The 20040-nt window shown below is 42.8% G+C and overlaps 1 long non-coding RNA gene across 2 annotated transcripts in view; it reads left to right on the top strand.

Annotated features, from left to right (window-relative positions):
- The first annotated feature begins 4208 nt into the window (after positions 1–4208).
- The window catches only part of LOC122709274, a 32500-nt gene continuing 16668 nt past the window's right edge, over positions 4209–20040 (top strand). For both annotated transcript variants that reach the window (XR_006345456.1, XR_006345457.1), the window contains exons 1-3: positions 4209–4397; positions 10698–10823; positions 13588–13648. This is a non-coding gene — a long non-coding RNA (uncharacterized LOC122709274). The remainder of the gene's footprint in view (positions 4398–10697; positions 10824–13587; positions 13649–20040) is intronic.

Genomic DNA, 20040 nt, shown 5'->3' on the forward strand with positions numbered 1-20040 from the left:
TGGGATCAAGTGGTTAATCAAGGGGACTAAAACATACGTCTAGATAAAGGAGAGTGTTTTTAGTCACTCTTAAGATACAACACAAACTTGCTGCTAGGGTGGCTCCTAGAAGCCAGGAGAAAGTGTGGCCCTTGCTGAATGGTGGACATGCAGACACAGGGGAAGAATGAAAGGCGGAAGGAATGAGCTTGCAGGGATGGATGTATTAGTGAGGCCAGAAGACACATCAGAGGACACACCATCTATCAAGGTCATTGAGAATGTGCTGGAGAGAAGGGCATGCCAGCATCACTAAGGAGATCAGTGATGGCCCTTCCCTGAGGCCAGGGCTGACAACAGAATCTACCATAGAACTTGGCTCACTGATGGCAACGGGGATGTCTCTTCCCTCTTCTGGGCTGAATAGTAGCTGTGTGTGTATATATATATATATATATATACAGACATACATATATACATATATGTATATATATATATATATATATACATACACACACACACACACACACACACACTTCCTAATTCCTGGAATCTGTGACTATTACTTTATTTGGACAAAAGAGTCCTTGCCCATATGAATAAGTCAAGGATCTTTAGATGAGGAGATTGTCATGGGTTACCAGGATGGGCCCTAAATGTAATCGCATGCATCCTGAGAAGAGGCAACAGAAGAGAGAGACACAGAGGAGGCAGTGTGAACACAGAGGCTGAGGCTGGACTTAGGCAGCCACAAGCCAAGGATATCAAGAGTCCCCAGAAGCTGGAAGAGTAACAGAGCAAATTCTCCCCTGGAGCCGGTCACAGAAAGTGCAGCCCAGCTGACTCCTTGATTTTGGACTTCTGGCCTCAAGAACTGTGAGAGAAAAATATTCCTATCGTTTCAGGCCATCACATTTGTGTCCTGACAGTCACAGAAGACTAATATACTCCCCTTTTCTTTTCACAAGAGACACTCCCTGTCTTCTCTGCTCCTAACTACAATTCTGCATCTACTTCCTGGAGACCTCAAATTGCAACATCAGGATAGAATACAGCTCAGTTGTGCAGGTTCAATCCCTGGTTCGGAAAGATTCCCTGGAGGAGGGCATGGCAACCCACTCCAGTATTCTTGCCTGGGAATCCCATGGATACAGGAGCCTGGCAGGCTACAGTCCATAGGGTCATAAAGGGTCGGACAGACTGAAGAGACTTAGCATGCACACACTTCTGACTGGGCAGAGTCCATGGGAAGGATACGTAGGCCAGTCTTGGAGGAGTGGGAGGGCAGGGGAGCAGGGAGGGCTTTTCAGAGGCAGTGACATCTCAAGTGGCCTGAAGGGAGGGTGTTACTGCTAAGTCGCTTCAGCCGTGTCCGATTCTGTGCGACCCCATAGACGGCAACCCACCAGGCTCCCCCGTCCCTGAGATTCTCCAGGCAAGAACACTGGAGTGGGTTGCCATTTCCTTCTCCAATGCATGCAAGTGAAAAGTGAAAGTGAAGTTGCTCAATCGTTTCCGACTCTTCGCGACCCCATGGATTGCAGCCTACAAGGCTCCTCTGTCCATGGGATTTTCCAGGCAAGAGTACTGGAGTGGGGTGCCATTGCCTTCTCCGGAAGGGAGGGTAGAATCAGCCAGATGAAGACATGCCAGAGAGACTGACACATACTCAAGGAAGCAAAAAATATCCAGTATGGGGAGGAGTTGTGGGAGATAAGGGCAGTGAGGCAAGCAGAAGCCAGATCACACTGGGCTTTGTAAGTGATCCTGGGTCTTTGTACTTAATCCTGAAAGGATTTTAAACAGAGGGTGTCATGATCGGCATTTCGCTAATAAAGATTAATTCCTTTGGCTTAATTCCTGCCAGAATACAGCTATCCCTGGGAAAGATACCACAGTAAAACCTCGTCGTGTATCAATGTCTTTATGTAGCCAGCTGTATCCAGTCTGTATCCTGGCTGTATCCTGACTGTTTCCACCAGGGAGACGGTGACATTATGATGGCCTCAGGCAGCCCTCGCTTCAAAATTCAATCAGAACAATTCACAGCTTTTTCTCCATCTTAATATGAAGTGCTACGCAAAAGCAGTTTCAAGTACCCCGCCCCCGCTTTCTTCCAATCAGGTGAAGTAAAGTGAAGTGAAAGTCATTCAGTTGAGTCCGACTCTTTGTGACCTCACAGATAGTCCATGGAATTCTCCAGGCGAGAATACTGGAGTAGGTAGCTTTTCCCTTCTCCAGGGGATCTTCCTAACCCAGGAATTGAACCTAGGTCCCCTGCATTGCAGGCGGATTCTTTACCAGCTGAGCCACAAGGGAAGCCCAAGAATACTGGAGTGGGCAGCCAACCCTTCTCCAGAGGATCTTCCCAACCCAGGAATCAAACCGGGGTCTCCTGCATTGCAGGCGAATTCTTTACCAACTGAGCTGTCAGGGAGTGAGTAACACTAAATCCCTTCTAAATAGACCTTCTGGAGCTGTGGCCTTCCTGACAAGAAGGGTTTTCAACCCAAGGAGGAGTAAAGGCAAGCAGAAAAGGGCACTGCCATTTGCTACCCTGGAATCCTCCCCGGAGGACTGCAAGGGGTCATTATCTGACTGCAAGATCTGACCAGTCTCAGGGAGGAAGAGGCAGCAGCAACCACTCCAGGAAGGCCTGGCCTCCACAGGAAATTGTTATCTTACCTCCCTTGGGGAACAAAAAACAAGCTTTGATGCGGACATCAAAAACAAGTGGCCTGAGAGCCACATCGGGTGTGCTTTCTCTGGTACTCCAGGGCCTTCGCTGTTGTTTGCAATGAAATCAACGTTCAAATATTAGCAGAGTTCATGGAATGGTCCAGGCTTCCGGGTTCTCTTGTCAAATCAGGAGCCCTGGTTTCAATTCACCCTCATTGCTGCGATGCCTAGAGTGCAGCAGACACCCCCTTCACAAGGGACAAGCCAGCCTCTGTCTACATTATCCTTGCCTTCCGGGTTGTCTCCTTATCACAGAGCCAAGTGTTTTGTCTTTCTAATGCAGGTCAAAGAAATATTTATTTTTAGTCATGTGCCCACCCAATGTGGGAAAATGAATAGTACAGTGAGAAAGTCTGAACTTCTAGAAAGCAGGAAGGCTATACAGTGTTTTTCCTCTGACACCAGTCAGCTTCATTCATTGAATTCATGTGACTGAGTTTGTGGCCCCTGAATTAGCCTGCCTCGGCTGCACCCCCACCGCACCTCCTGGTCCAATTCCTCTATTCTGCCTGCAGCATCCACTCCCGCCTTCTAGGATGAGCCCGCCTGCATCCCAGTGGCCCAGCATCACTGCAGAGCAGAACCACTGCTGGAGAGACCTCCAGGGAGATGGCCCCTGGGGAGCTGCAAACTTCTGGGAAGAAGACACAGACAGAAATACCAGGGGAACTGTAGGGAGAACTTTGGCTGAGAGGCTCTGATCAAAAAGGAGATTATTTCAAGTACCCTTTTCTTCTCTGCCTTCCTTAAGTGATTAACACTACCCACCCACGCACCCAGTCTAGACCTGCCTCACTGTTAAATGTACCAAGAAATGGAACGAGTCTGCTCCTGAATTACCCTTCCTTGTTCAAAAATCACTGGGGCTGGGGGTGGGCATGTGGAGTAGGTAAGGGATGGAGGGAGGGTTGGGAGAGATGATAATTGACCCTGGATCTTGCAGGGTGGCCTTGTGGTGGGAGAGGTGCAGTTTTATTTGCTAATTCTCAAGGCCAGAGTGTCATGTAGGAAAGGGTGGGGGCAGGACAGAGGAGCCTGGTGGGCTGCAGTCCATAGGGTCGCAGAGTCAGACAGCTGAAGCAACTGAGCACGCACTTACAATGAGACCAACCCTCCTAGGGTGCTGGAAGGATTCCATCAGATAAGATGTGAGTTAGCGGGGTCTGATTTAATAGGCTCATTCTGTGTGGCTCTGGGAGGGCCTTGGAGTTTCAGTGGGGTGGAACGGGGAGGAGCAAGCGCACTTGAAGTGGTGTGGGTGGGCTGCCCTGAGTGTAGGCAATAAAAGGTAGAGATACTGGGTGAAAACTAGGAGTAACAGACCTGCCTGGCTGCCCCTGCACACTTTGTAAACATCTCTTCTACACAGATTTCCTGCCTGTGAGACCATTCCTAGGGTTGGCCTCGCCTCTTCCTGCCTGATGCTATTCAGGAACAAGTCCTTTGTTTTGCTTCCTGAAGGCATTCTCAGTCCAGCAGTGCCATTCCCCAGCAGCAGGATAACAAAGAGGCTTTCCTCCTTGGCCCTTCACTAGGTCCTCTCTCTCTTGTCTCGAGACTCAGGATCTTAGGGGTCAGGCCTGGGCACCTGCCATCCCCACGCTGCTGTGCAAGGAGAATAGCCTCTAGGCCACCAGGAGCCCCAAAGTCCTAACGGGAAAGAAGGAACAAGGATAAAGGTATATTTTAAATAAACAATGCCTTTTAAGTACTACAAAATGGTTTTAGGAGTAGATTTTAATTTCATAGGTAATGCATATTCATTGAAGAAAAATTAGAAAATCTATTTATGCAAAAAGATAAAATCTCACCACATACAGGAACCATTGATAATCTCTGATTGCACATTCTCCAAGACTTTTCCCATTAATATGGTTATATACGTTTGGTATGTGCTTTTATAACAATCATGAGAAGTACAGGCAGTTTTATAAGCTGCTTTTCTAAGGCATTGATTATTATGCTTTTGATATAGTTCAATCATTTTGCAGAGATACAGGTTTCCCTATACTACACTCTTAACTTTTTGTAATTTAATGTGTCATTTACCAAACAAGTGACTATCTGTGGGACAAAAACAAAAAGAATTAATTTTTAAAAATTATGTTTCTGACCTAAGGTTGGCCTATTATCCTCTGTGGGCTGTGTGCATCATCTCATTTAATCCTTCCATTAAATTAATTTATAATCTTCATTGTGTAGGTAGAAAAAAATATGAGCTTAAAGAGGTCCATTAACCCTCCCAAGGTCACACAGCTGGAAATCAGCAGATCTACTCCTGTCTCTCTGACGTCAAAAATCAAGCTGTTTCCAAATTAGTGATGTCAATGACCTTGGTTTGGCATGGTCAGGAGGCATGGGTAGCAGTATGGATCATATTATATAGACCGTAAATGAAAGCACCTACTGTTACCCTGGGGCCCATTACCAGTACTTGGTGTGAATGTCTCTGATGAAGGCCCACCCAGAAGGTCAAATTCAGTCTCTAATGATGAGCCTTCTCTGTCTTTTTTTTTTTTTTTTAGTTTAAAGCTCTTTAATACGTAATCCATTCACAGTGATGGTAAGTACTTTGCTAGAACCACGTGTCAATAAGTACAGTTGGAACTAACACAACATTGTAAAGCAACTATGCTCTAATAAAAATTAATTTTTCCCTGATAGTTCAGTTGGTAAAGAATCCTGCAACACAGGAGATCCCGGTTTGATTCCTGGGTCAGGAAGATACTCTGGAAAAGGGATAGGCTACCCACTTGAGTATTCTTGGGCTTCCCTTGTGGCTCAGCTAGTAAAGAATCTGCCTGCAATGTGGGAGACCTGGGCTCAATCCCTGGGTTGGGAAGAGCCCCTGGAGAAGGGGAAGGCTACCCACTCCAGTATTCTGGCCTAGAGAATTCCATGGACTGTATAGTCCATGGGGGTCTCAAAGAGTTGGACATAACTGAGCAACTTTGACACACAGACATACCAAAAAAACCTAAAGTGTCACGTATATGGCACTGGATCCACAAGCCTAGCGATAAACATCTTACTACTTAAGTTTTCTAATATATTTTACTGGAGAATTTATATATTAAAGTAAGTACATTTATTATTACAAAAAAATAAGAATGAAATATAACAAAATTTTCCTTTAAAAAAAAGAACCAATGAGTTGAGTTGTGAGCATGGTGTCACTGTATTTTCGATATGCTCCAACTGGCTCAGGAATCCTCTGTTCTTTGAACTAAAAGACCTGTCCTTCCATCTGGGATGTGAAAGTGAAAGTGTTAAGACACTCAGTCATGTCTGACTCTTTGTGATCCCATGGACTATAGCCCACCAGGCTCCTCTGTCCGTGGATTTTCCAAGCGATACTGTAGTGGGTTGCCATTCCCTTCTCCAGGTGTTCTTCCCAACCCAGGGATCGAATCCTGGTCCCCTGCATTTCAGGCAGATTCTTTACCATCTGAGTTACCGGGGAAGCTCTCTTAGGCACAGCAGGCAAACTGAGGCAGCTGAGCAGGCTTATGAAAAGGCAGAAGCAGCTTTGCCCTCTTGGTATGGAGAAAAGGAGGCAGATGTTTAAATCAACTGGGACTTGACTGACTGGACCGACTGGCAACTGTACCAGCCCTAAGACAGGCTCCAGGGAATCCTGGGTGAGCTCACTCAGGCTCCACGAAGTTCAACTTCTCCTTGGGAAAAAGGTCCTTTCTGTTTCTTGTGAAAACTCAGGATAAAACAGGCGAATTTCCCAGTGGTCACCCCTGGACATTGGCTGACCACATTCTGAACAAGCGGGACAAACTCCATATTAGGACACATTTTTACTTCAGCGGATGAAACCCAAGAATGCATGTGCCCACTTGCAGATTTTGGTATTTCTGCTGTAAAGTTGGAAGGATTAGCACTCTATAACTTTACTCTCTGCTTGTATGAGGAGTAATTATTTGTTAGAACAACAGCCATTCGTTTCCTTCAATGTTACGGTTATAACTCTAAACTGTTTTAATGTCTTTGAAGAGAATTAATTAGCTCTTCTGTTGATACTTCTAAAGCGTTTTAATGCAGGTCTGGTTTTTTTACTCAACCTTTAAAAGAACTTCCATGGCAGTCATTTAACAGATAACAGACTTTTCAGGAAATGACCAATGCTTTGTAGCATCTGAAAGGAATCATGTATGATAGACATTTGTGCAATTAAGAAATATAATTACTCATTGATAAAAGGGTACTGTTAATGAAAATTCCTTTAAAAATTAAAGATATGTCTTATAATTGATTTTTTTTTTCTTAGTCAAAATATAATGGCTTGGCCAATTTATTTAATTATAAAGAAACTTTAAAGGATAAGGCAGTACTCAGTGCCAGGAAAATCATAAAGTATTTAAAATCTCCAGAGTAAAATTTATTACTTCTCCTGGTGGTGCATTCCTATGTCTGACAGACATTTTTATTTCCATTCTTCTTCTTAGTTTATCCTTCAGTCATATTTATTGAAAGCCAGCAAGCACCTGCTGTATGCCCGGTTAATTTGGCAATTATTATTTTAAATAATCTTCAAAGCTCATTCCATGAAACAGGTAGTAGAAAGGTCACAAAGTACCCCCATTTTCTAGATGATAAAACTAAAATTTGAGAAAATCAATTGACATGGTCCAAGTCACACAATCCTAAGGGCCAGAATCAGAGTTTGGACCCAGATCTTGAGCCCGCAGTGCCTAGGAAACCACAGCTGCTTTGGTGTGTGCCTTGGAGCTGCCATGGAGGGTAACTCACACCTGTTACAGGTACATCTGTACCTAGCCAGGGCCCAGGGGCCACTTCCCAGACTTACTGATGGGGACCCTTGGCTTAGACGCTGGGCATCTTCATTTTTAAAGCTTTCCAAGTCATCTTCACAGAGGAAGAGTTGTGAAACCTGCTTCAATTACACGAATCCAATTCCTCTGGCCTCTGCTCACAAATCTCATTTTCTGCAAACTATCTTCATTTTGTCGTGGCCCCCTTTGGGACTCATCCGTCATAATTAACGTGGAGTCGCCCTGTAAGAGCCCGCCAGCTCCAGGAGACAGAATGACAGAACTTGTGGCCTTTTTCCTTCCTGTCAAACCTTCTCAATGTCTTCTCACCCATCCAACATTTAGGTGAAAAAACACCAAAAAGTTCAATGACTTTTTTCAAAAGCTAAGAGAGGTTTGTAGATATAGGTGTGGAGGCAAACCACATCCGCATAACTGAAAGAACATGAAAAGTCAACAGACTTTTCTTCAAATCCTCGTGATGTGACTTTGGCTAAGTCATTCACTCCCTCAGAATCTATAAAATAGGGATCATCACAGGTACCTCTCAGAGCTCTTGGGAGTCATATATTGGCTTCAATAAAACTGAAAAAAATCTTTCTTCTTCCCACCCTGCCTAGGCGGAGCAGAACCTCAGACTCAAAAAAAAAAAAAAAATCAGTTTCAAAATATCTTGAAAAGCAATGTCTATCCGTATAGAGGTCTGTTTATAGATGACAGCAGGACTTCCACATAGCAGGACATGCATGACTAAGCCATGGACTTGAGGGCCAGACTGCTTCAGTTCAAATGGTGACTCCCTCACTTCTTGGTTGTGTGTCCTTGGGAAAGTTGTCAGGTTATTTCTCTGCCTAAGTCTCTTCATCTGTGAAATGAAGGTGATAATAGTATTTTCCTCACAGGACTAGAAACTCCAAGAAGTTTTCGGAGTTCTTAGCAGAAGAAATCTTTTCCAGGCCTGCTGTCTTGTTTCTTGGAAACCTATTTTGACTGGAGGTTTGCTAGTCAAAGCTCGCAGCATTTAGATGCAGGCCGAGTCTGTCCCCTTTCTCCTCCTATCGTCCTGACCACCACCTCTATCTGTGCTCTGACATCCACTACCAATAGTCTTGAACCTCTAGGGGCTTAGCCTCTTCTCCAGCCAAGGCCTAGAGTCTAGAATTAAATGTATTTAAACAGGGAGGCCTGGCATGCTGCAGTCCATTGGGTTGCAAAGAGTTGGACACGACTGAGCAACTGAACTGATACTGAAATATAAAGAACAGCACCTGGGAATAGGCTAAAAGGTATATAGCATAAAAAGCCATAGTAGCTATTACTGCAGCCTGTGACACGGAGCCAAACAGCCTTAAAACCTTTGATCCAAGTCAGTCAGTCCCTAAGGCCCCACACTGGGTAGCAGCTTCCCCAGCCTCTCATCTCTTCTTCTCCTTAACACTCGTGTCTGCCTGGCTAATGCCTCTATTTGCCTCTCAGTCACCTTTGATCCATTCCCTGTCTGCTCTTTCATAGGCAATGTTATGTGCTCCTTCCTCTGCTTCTCTTGTTTCTTTAACCTAGCATCCCCTTTGTCTTTTTTTGGGGGGGTGGGGAGGGCAGGTGGACTGGTGGTTTCTTTCTGGTCATGCCATGCAGATTTTAGGATCTTAGTTCTCTGACCATGGATCAAACCTGGGCCTTTACAGTGGAAGCGTGGAGTCCTAAACACTGGACCACCAGATGATTCCCTAGTATCCCTTATCTTTACTCAGATGAGCCTACCAGGTATTTTCAGGGCCTAGGGAGGCAGGAGGTGGCAGGATCTTTTTGTCACACACACATAATGTACTTAAGATGCTTGGCACTCAATAAATATGAGTTTGCTTCTCACTTTGAAATTTCCTGTCACTGTAATATCCATCACAGAACAATAGGGCAAAGCAACCCATTTCAGATGTTCTTGGAAAGTCTGGTATCACCAATTTCTTGTCATTCACAGTATGTTAACATACCTACCTCATCACATTTGATTCTGAAAACTAGGAACCAAATGAATCCACAGGCTTGGGGCATAGGCAGTCTGAGGGTCTCGGGTTGTGTTATCCAATGTGATCACTACTAACCACAGAAGCTTGCATGCATGTATGCTAAGTCGCTTCAGTTGTGTCCGACTCTTTGCAACCCTATGGACTGCAGGCCGCCAGGCTCTTCTATCCATGGAATTTTCCAGGCAAGAAAACTGGAGTAGGTTGCCATGCCCTCCTCCAGGGATCTTCCCAACCCAGGGATCAAACCGGAGTCTCCTGTGTCTCCTGAATTGGCAGGCTGATTCTTTACCACTAGCGCCACCTGGGTGGCCCAGCCACTTAAGCCTATTTCAATTTAAATTAATTAAAATTAAATAAAATTTTAAAATTCAGTTGCTCAGCCACATTATCTGCATTTCAAATACCCAAATGTCAGATAGGAATAGTGGCCATTACACTGGACAGCATAGCCATGGAACATTTCTGACATAGCAGGAAATTCTGCTGGGCAGTTCTGGTGTTTACCATGACTCTGGTACCCTCCTTCCAGCCCTTTCTGAGCCTTGAGGCCTCAGCTGTAGAAGAAGTTGAGCCCCCAGAGATTTAAGACCATCGAAAGTGGATGTCAGGGTAGAGACAGAGGCAGTGGTCAGGAGGGTAGGAAGGAGATGGGGACAGACTCGGACCTTGCATCTAGATTTTGCAGGCTCCTGTCTGCTTTAAGATCAAGATACGTTTCCAAGAAACAAGGCAACATGCTCTGAAAAGGCCTCAGCCCACAGGTATTTCTGCAGCAAGTCCCCAGCTGAACTGCTTGGGAAAGGAACTCTTAGGGCATTTCTTGCCTTTTATAGTGAAGTGGAAATTGGGAGCAATTATCAGAACACTTCAAAGAGAAAAATACTAAGCTATCAGCAAGGGTGATGCAAAAGGAAGTTTTCTACCCTGAATTTTCCAGATTATGGCTTTGATTCTTATGTGGACCCAGTCTGAAAATATGTTGCCCATCCTTGCTTGTGACGTCCCCTTAATGTGACATGAGACCCAGAAGAGATAGCAATGGTAAAGACAGCCACATTGCAGGTGGCAAAGTGTGTGGAAAAGGGTCTTGGTTATCAGCTGCTTCTTCGGAGATTAGATCCAAAAGGCTGCGGAAACTCTGCTTCTCACGACACTCTTTCCTTTCCAGGACCTCCTTCCCAAGAGATCCCCTTTGCCGCTGTCTCCGGGGGATTTCCACAAGGCGTTTTTTATCAAGGACATCCATTCACAGAGGATCTGCACTCAGGCTCCGTGGGCATGGGTGACATCCCAGGTACTTCTAAGTTGGGACAGCAGCTGTCCCATGTTGTCCTGTGTCTGCTGGGGGAGGGGGGGGGTGCGTGGTGCCTGCCACCTCCAGGCGGGACTGTAAGTGTACAAAGTGAGCCTCGTTGGCACCTGGAGGCTTGGGGAGACTTCTGAAGCATCTGCCTTAGTTTCCCTGCTTCTGTCCCTTCTTCCTACACAGAATCACACGGAGGCATATCCTGACACTTATACAATTTGTGAACCTTCCTTAGGAAAAGAGGTGAAAAATGTGAACACAAATTAGGCAGGAAAGCAAATCTTTATTTAGGCTTCAAGTTTCTGGAATCAGAAAAATCCAGGGCTGTCCTCTGAAACCTCTTCAATTTCCCAGAGATGCTTATGAAAACATGCTTCCAGGCAACCTGGCTTTTCCTCTCTACCTAGAATATTCTATAGCGTGCCCCCCGCCCTGTGCTGCCCCATAACCACCGGCACTCACAGAAGCCATATAAGGGAGGGGCTCTGAAGCTCCAGGTGTGTTAGTTTCACAGTAAGGCCACCTCTGACCATAAGTCACAGGCCTGTGAAAGGAACTGTAGGATGATCCCAAGTATTTGATTGCTTTATTTTTCTTTTCCAAATAAGAAAATGACCTCAAAGGAGTAGTTTCCCCACTGTCCCATCACTTTTTTTACTCTTGTCAAAGAATATTTATTTATCTGAAGTTAATTTTTATTGGAGTATAGTTGCTTTACAATGTTGTGTTAGTTTCCACCACACAGCAAAATGAATTAGCCATACATTTATATAATATATATAAAGGTCTGTCTAGTCAAGGCTATGGTTTTTCCAGTGGTCATGTATGGATGTGAGAGTTGGACGGTGAAAAAAGCTGAGCACCAAAGAACTGATGCTTTTGAACTGTGGTGTTGGAGAAGACTCTTGAGAGTCTCTTGGACTGCAAGGCGATCCAACCAGTCCATCCTAAAGGAGATCAGTCCTGGGTGTTCATTGGAAGGACTGATGTTGAAGCTGAAACTCCAATACTCTGGCCACCTCATGCGAAGAGTTGACTCATTGGAAAAGACCCTGATGCTAGGAAGGATTGGGGGCAGGAGGAGAAGGGGACGATAGAGGATGAGATGGCTGGATGGCATCACCGACTCAATGGACATGGGTTTGGGTAGACTCCGGGAGTTGGTGATGGACAGGGAGGCCTGGCGTGCCGCAATTCATGGGGTCACAAAGAGTCAGACACGACTGAGCGACTGAACTGAACTGAGCTGAACATGTATATATATATATATATGCCCTCCCCTCCCTTTTGGATTTCCTTCCCGTTCCCATCACCACAGTGCATTAAGTAGAATTCCCTGGGCCACACAGTAGGTACAGTAGGTTCTCATTATCTATTTTATACATAGTATCAATAATATATATGTGTCCATCCCAATCTCCCAATTTCTCCTACCCCCTCTTTCCTCTTTGGTATTATACGTTTGTTTCCTTCGACTGTATCTCTATTTCTGCTTTGCAAATAAGATCAGCTATACCATTTTCTAGATCGCATTGCTTTTAACATTAGGAATGAGAACTGGGTCTCATTCCCAGCTTGTACTCCAGCCTCTAAACCACTTTGTTTGATAGGAGGTAACATCATGCAGTGGTCAGAGTCCAAGCTTATAGTCTGAAGATTTGAGTAACAAATCCTTGATGTACATCCACGAGCAGTAAGATCATGGACAAATCACACAGCTTCTCCGAACCTAGTTTCTTTACCTAATATGAGTCTTTTGAGTGTGTTGTGTGTAGTAAGTGAAATAATGTAATAAAAATGTATAAAAGGTAGTAGGTGCTTAATAGACCTTGATTGCCTTATTGTCTGTAATGCCATCCCTTGGATTCTGCCTTTCTACATGACGGTGTGTGTTTGGAACAAGAGAATGTGAAATTAAACGCCATAACAAAAATTTCTTAAATTGCTATTGCAAGTCTGAAGAAAAAAGAATCACACATCCTTATATCATTTTTGCAATTCAAACAACCCAGGTGTCAAGTTCCCAGAGTAAAATATGGCTATAAAATTAGCTCTAACCATCTAGGAAAATAAAGTACAGAAGTAATTTGCAATTAATATATTCACTATTCTGCTTATGAAGTCTTCATAGCTAGTTTAATGTATTTAAAAATATGAATTTAAATTAACCAATATTTAAAATATGGAGTATTGATTCTATTCCCTATTTTACCTCATGACAAAAGAGATTTCATGCTGTCATATACACATTCAAGCAGAAAGCCATTTTGCTTTTTCCATTTGTTTTCATTACTTTTTTTCTATATTTGTTCTTTGACACTGTTTGTATTGAAACCAGGGTTTGCCTTCTTTTCACTTTATCTCTCCATGGCAACAGATAGATTGCAATACCACACACAAAAAATGCAGAATTACAGCCTCCTGGTCAGATCAAGCAGAAAAAACTGTACACAGTGTAACCAGTAATGGAGACTTGGGATAGTTAATGAATAAGCCAAATCTTTCTCTTTCAGACAGAATATAAATCACAATTCCTTTTTGTGTCTTCTCTTTTCTCCCTGGAAAAGATCTGTAAATATGTGTAGAATGAGCAATAGATTGGCTATTTCCTTTTCCTTTTCCAAGCTCTCACCAGTCATCTGATTAATAATGTATTGGAGAAATTGTGATTCTAATTATTATAGTTTCGTGAATGCTTTCCACCTACCGTGGAATGCTTTACATAGATGAGTTTATTATCTCATCAACACAGCTCTACAAAGGGATCACTATCATCTCCTGTCTGCAGATGAAGAACCTGAGGCTCTGAGAGGGTAAGTGGTATGTTCATAGCTACAAAGTGGAGGAACTGAGATTTGCTCCTTCAAAGTCTATCTGATGCTATAGCTTGGGTTCTTAACCTCTCTGCTGGCATACTTGCCCAGAATTTTGCTGGGAGAGCAATGTCAATTCTATAGATCTATTATTCCAAGCACTGCTTCTGCCACTGCAGTTTTTTAAAAGGGGTTCATTTATTCATCTCTAATGTCTTCCCCATACTTCCTCAGAGGTTTCTGACAGCAGCTCCACTTTACAACCCCAATCTCCTTCAGTATCTAGGATTTGTTCAATGCAAACACCTGAACTCATCTGAAAATAGCTGCATGCCCTTACTTTATAATGTTTGCTATCATCCTTCCGATGTCAATTTCAAGTTCTTTGCAGAAGATTATTCTCTTTGATGATTCATTCTCCTTAGGAATATTTACAAAGTATTGATCGACATGAGCACATGCTTTAAGCTCATGGGGTTGAATCCTGTGTGACTTTTGTCAGGTTCCTTAGCCTCATGAGCCTCAGTTTTCCACTTCTGTAAAATGGGAATCAGTAATGTGATATAAACCTTCTGGTATTCTTCAGTGCCCAACAAATGTTACCCCCTTCTTTGTTCCTCTTAGGACAAAAAAAAAAATCTGGAATTCGGTTCATCCTTCAATCTCATGTTATATATTACCTAAATATTACGTGTCACCTCACCAATCACTCTAAGTAGAAACTCTGCCTCTTGTCATTCTCTGTTACTTCCCACAATCTTTTTTCCTGATAGTGCTCAGCTACAACTTTTCTATTTGTGTAACTTATGATTCAAACTCCATGAGGATGGGAAACAAAATCTGCTTTATTCACCACCTACTACAGCGACTAGCACATTCTGTTTGCCCAACGAATACTTGTTGAATGGAAAAGTGAATGAATGGATGCATATTCTTGCCACTGTACCAGTTCCTTATCAAAGTCAGCACAGCCCCACCGTGCTCTTAAATCACCAGCCTCAGAGCTCAGGTGCCATGTTTGCTTCTCCTTTAGGACTCATTCCAAAGTCCTGTTGTGATGTGCTACGCTAAGTCGCTTCAGTCATATCCAACTCTGTGCGACTCCATGGACTGTAGCCCACCAGGCTCCTCTGTCCATGGGATTTTCCAGGCAAGAATATTGGCATGGGTTGCTATTTCCTCCTCCAGAGGATCTTCCTGACCCAGGGATTGAACCCACATCTCTTACGTCTCTTGCACTGCCAGGCATGTTCTTTACCACTAGTGCCACCTGGGAAACCCAAAGTCCTGTTGAGTTTTCCTATACCCTCATTCAGACTTGCTCTTTCTTGCCCTGTTCTTTAGCCTCTATCAAGTCAAGACACCCCTAAATTATTGGGACAGCCTCTTACACATCGTCCTTTAAGATCTCTATCCCACCCAGTTCTCCAGCTAAAATATTTGGGGTTCTTCTGTTTGGGAACTTAAACTGCAGCTTTATGTCTCTTCAAGGATAGGTTCCAAATCCCTTCACCATCTTCAAACTAACCCATTTTCTCCTTCTTCCCTAGGTCAGACCTAGACTAGCAAATCTATAGATCTCTAATATAGGGCTTGCTCATTACAACCTCTAAACTCCCCCTTCACCAATCTTTTGACCGAAATGTCCACTCTACTCCTTTCTGTCAAAACCTATCCTTTCCCTGTAAATCCTTAGTTTGAAATTTACATCCATGGCTAGAGACCTAACTTTTCTCTCAGCTCTGTCGTTAACTAGTTTAGGATCACGGATAAACTTTGTGGATATTTACCTTTTTCGGCAATTAGCCGGAAATGCTTACATAGAAAACGTTCCCCCAAAGATTGACTGTCCTGGGCTTCACAGTGCCCTGGTTGATGAAGGTTTCCCTTTGGCCTGGTGCGTGGGAGGGTTTACACCTTGGAGCAAGACATCAAAGGGAGACTTTAGGTAAACAAGGACTGTGTCTTTTGTAAAGTAGAAAAATGTCACTTCTCAGGAAGATCATATTTAATAAAAAGATAAAATTTAATAATAATGATATAGAAGCTAAGGATGTGAAAATAGATTCTCTTCAAATAGCCAATGAAAAGTCTTCTCATTGCCCTAGAAATACAAATGCTCCAGATTAAAGATCACTGGGACTAAAGGATACCAGAAGCCCTTTCTCATGATAAGGTTCCATATACGTAATCCTCATTTAAGCGTCTATCTAGGCATCTTGTAAACCACACATCCTAAAGCCAGCTGACTGACATTCAGATTGCAGTGTGTCTTATCACTGACCACCTAGTGACCTTGCACATGTTACTCATCTGTCCCTTGACTAAACAGAAATAATAATACTACCTCTTTCATAGAGATGCTGTAAAAAATAAATAAATGAGTTAGTGCCAGTAAATCACTTAAAATAGTGTCTAGCACATAAGTTAATTTAATAAATATTAACTACTCTTACTACTACAATGAGAGAGATGGCCTAGCAAGAGTTTGACAAGTGAGTCATATTTATATGGTTGAGGAGGTATCTGCACTCAAGTAGTAATGAAAATTAAGTGCAATGATGCTTCTAAGAAAATTATTTCATTCAACAAATGTCTGTTGATCATCTACTAAGTTCTGTGCTAGCTGCTGAAGAACAGGTAAGTCAAAGCCCTTGCCCTTCAGGAGCTAAAACTTGGAAGGGAAAGTTAAGTCAATGCATGTATCATGCGATTAATGGGCAAAATGGTTGGTAGACCATACTTGCTACAGGAAATCAGAGAAGGGAAGAACAGTAAGAGTTGAGGTTAAGAAATTGACAATGACCTCAGGAGGATTTGACTTGGATAAATGTGAAAAGAGCTGAGCATTTCACCCACAGCCAGAACATCAAAGGAAGAAGAGTTAGTATAGAAGACTAGGTTGGTGAGAGAGAGGACAGGAGCTCAGCCAGCCAACAGTGAATCTTACTGAGAAACAGGGCCCCAGCCAACAAGATGGCAGCTGTTAGTGGTGAGAAGTCCTGTGTGTATGTCCACTGCACAAATTCAAGGGTAGGTAACCCTAAACTAATGGTAGTCCAAGTGAAAAATCCAGGAAGAGGAAAATTAGGGGCCAATTGATTGGATTGTAAATTCAGTATGAGTAAGAATTTTTCAGCCTCTGCTGAAATTCCTAACCCAGCCTAGAAGGCTATCATGAGATCAGGAAGATCATTGTTCAATGAGAGGATTTTTTTTGTTGCTGTTGTTGACCTTGAAGTGATTTTTTGAAAAGACTATTTTGGGGTTAATTTTGGTTTTAAATTTTGACGTAAAATGTTTTACAATACCTATTTAAAAAATCTAGCTCTTAAGCTTTTAAATTAAACTTATAAAATCTATCATTCAATTCTAGTAAATTTAACAATCATTTTTAAAGGGGCTTTGAATAATATTTGGCCCTAATTATTAACTTAAAGAACTTCAATATTTAAACTATGCTTATAAATGTAATGCAGTCTGTTATATTTTTAAATATGTATATTTAAAAGATAATAAATTATATTTATAAATGTTATGACCCAAATTCTCTCAAATATTTCAATACTGTATATAAACTTGGTAAGATTTTCACTTAAAATTGTTGAGTGAAGTTACATGTTTTAAATTAGAGTAGTAAAGTTGCCCCTCAAAAACTTTTTCTAATTACTGCAAATATACCAAATACTAAATATGTGCCCGTTCCTTGATGTAAAAATATTAATATCCTTGGTTTGATTTTCTTAAAACATGTTACACAATTCTAAACCTTTCCAAGGATAGAATGAGTTTAACCCTTAAGTTAACTATGTTATACAGTTTGGAGAGCTACCTTCTCCTGTACTGTGGTGAAGGCTTCTGCATGAGATTACAAAATGATCCGAGATTTCAGCTGGGGGAGCGGTCTGCATTTTCTTCTTTGGACAACTTGATGGAATGCTTTGAACCCAATTAGTTTTAGTGGAAATGACTGCATAACGTCAAAGTGTTTATAAGGTAGAAGAAGGAGAAGGGAGGATAAGTAACCCATTTTCCTGAACTCGTTTTATATATTACCTAGTGTTCATTATTCTCACAGATGTCTGCAATTCCTACCTAAAGTGACCATTTGGCCCAATTTTGCCTTGTTTATTTCTTAAGAGAAGTGCGTTTTTCTTCTACCTCAAAAAGCTCTTATATTTAATGGAATATTCCAGTGTTTTTCATGTATTTATGATTGCCATAGGATCACACAACTCTTGCAATTAATTAGTAATAATATATATATAACTGGGGACTTCCCCAGTGGCTGAGCGGTAAAGAATCCATCTGCAATGCAGGAGACTCAGGTTTGATCCCTGGATTAGGAAGATCCCCTGAAGAAGGAAATGGCAACCCACTCCAGTATCCTTGCCTCAGAAATTCCATGAACAGAGAAGCCTGGCAGGCTATAATCCATGGGGTTGCAAAGAGTCAGACGTGACTGAGCATACACACACACAAATATATATAGTTATATTCTAGATATCTCTCTAGGTTTTTCCTTACCTTTCATCCCAACCTACAAGGACACACTAGATGGTCCAAAACCACATTTGGCGCTGGGCAGACCATTTCCGTTGTCTTCTGTCCAGCGCTGCTCTAGGTGATTTCAAAGATAGTGACAACGCAGTGAATGCATTCCAAGGACAGCCATCTGGACTGCGATGGGGACATTCATGCTGAAGGGTGAGACTGAGGGTTTAGGGAGACATAATGACTTTCTACAAAGGTGTGATTGGCCATCCCATGAAAGTAGGCTAGACTTCTTTTATTTGATTCCTGACACCACTGGATAGAGGTGACAGAGTAGCAGATTCGATTCAGCAAAGGAAAGATGTTTCTCAAGATGGAGTTTCTCACAGAGGAAGAGATTACCCTAGGAGATAGTTAGCCCTTAGTCACCAAAAGTACCCAGGTGAGCCTGGGTACCCATCTTTTAAGGATGTACTAGAAGAGAGTCTAACAACAGTCATGAGGTTGACATCAATGCTTTATAAACTCTCTTCCACCTTTAAGAATCTCTGATTACAGAAAACAGAGTCCACAAAGCTAGATGGCTCATAAAAGGCATCTAAATGTCAGAAAAGTAATGGTGTCATTATATTGCCCCACTTACTGCAGCACCGGCATGTCAAATCTCCTGATGCAGAAAGCCTTTCTCTTTCCTGGGACAGACAGCATTCTGAGTTTTACAGAGAGATTAGAAATGAGATGGATCGGGGAAGTGGTGGAGGAAGGAGGGAGGGGAGGTGTGGCAGCAACAGCTGGAAGAAATTAGAGCCATGATAGAAATCAAAAGGAACAGATACCCTGAAAGGAGAGGGAAAAAAGAAAAAATAGTACCACTGTGCAGTTTGGGAGTGGCTGGGGGAATGTTGGAAAAGGCTTTATCACAAGATAAAACCCTTGAAGGTATGTGTGCTAAGTCACTTCAGTCATGTCTGACTCTTTGCGACCCCATGGACTGCAGTCCACCAGGCCCCTCTGTCCATGGGATTCTCCAGGCAAGAATACTGAAGTGGGTTGCCATCCCCTCCTCCAGCAAATCTTCCCGACCCAGGGATCGAACCCAGGTCTTTATGTCTACCTGCACTGGCAGCCAGTTTCTTTATCACTAGCGCCACCTCTCTACCTTATGACCCACAAAAACAGACTTAGATGATGAGAATGGGGGATGTCCACCAACATGTGCCACCTCCTTAAACTTCCAAGGATGCTGCCGTTTCCCAGATGGAGAAGATGGCACAGAGATGAGCTGTGCACCCAAGGTCACACCCTTGAAGGTATAGGCATACATATATGTGTACACTCTGGTTTGAGAGTGTGTGTGTTGGTGTGTGTGTGGGTGTGACAGGCAATGAGAATTTGTCCTAAGGATAAATTAACCAATTATAGTTTGTCAGGTATGGGACATAATTAAGTCATTTGGACACTTCATTATTAATGATCAGATTTTCATCCTCATATTAGCTAGCATTTACTGAATACTTGCTTCGGGATGGGTTACACCAGGCATTTTCCATGTTCTCTCCTGTGCCACACCAGTGGGAGGTTCCGCATGATACAGTGACCAGAGAAGACAGGAAAGCCTAAAGCACATTGTAGAGAAATGTCCATTGACCACTCCTCAGAGTCCACAATCAAACTTTCAGATTCTCTGGTCAGATACCTGGCTTTCACCCTTTTATGAGGAATGGAAATTTTAACTTCTTAAAACCTCAGTTTTCCTTTTCCTCACTAGGGCATCTTCACAGGTCATTTCTTTCTTCCTTCCCCACCCTAGATACCATGGCAACTACTTGAAACTAACCTTTCAAGCAACTTGGGCTCCATTAATATATATTTCTTTAATGTACACAGATCAATAATAG

This window comes from Cervus elaphus, chromosome 15 (assembly GCF_910594005.1).
Source record: "Cervus elaphus chromosome 15, mCerEla1.1, whole genome shotgun sequence".
In the NCBI taxonomy this organism is placed as follows: Eukaryota; Metazoa; Chordata; class Mammalia; order Artiodactyla; family Cervidae; genus Cervus; species Cervus elaphus.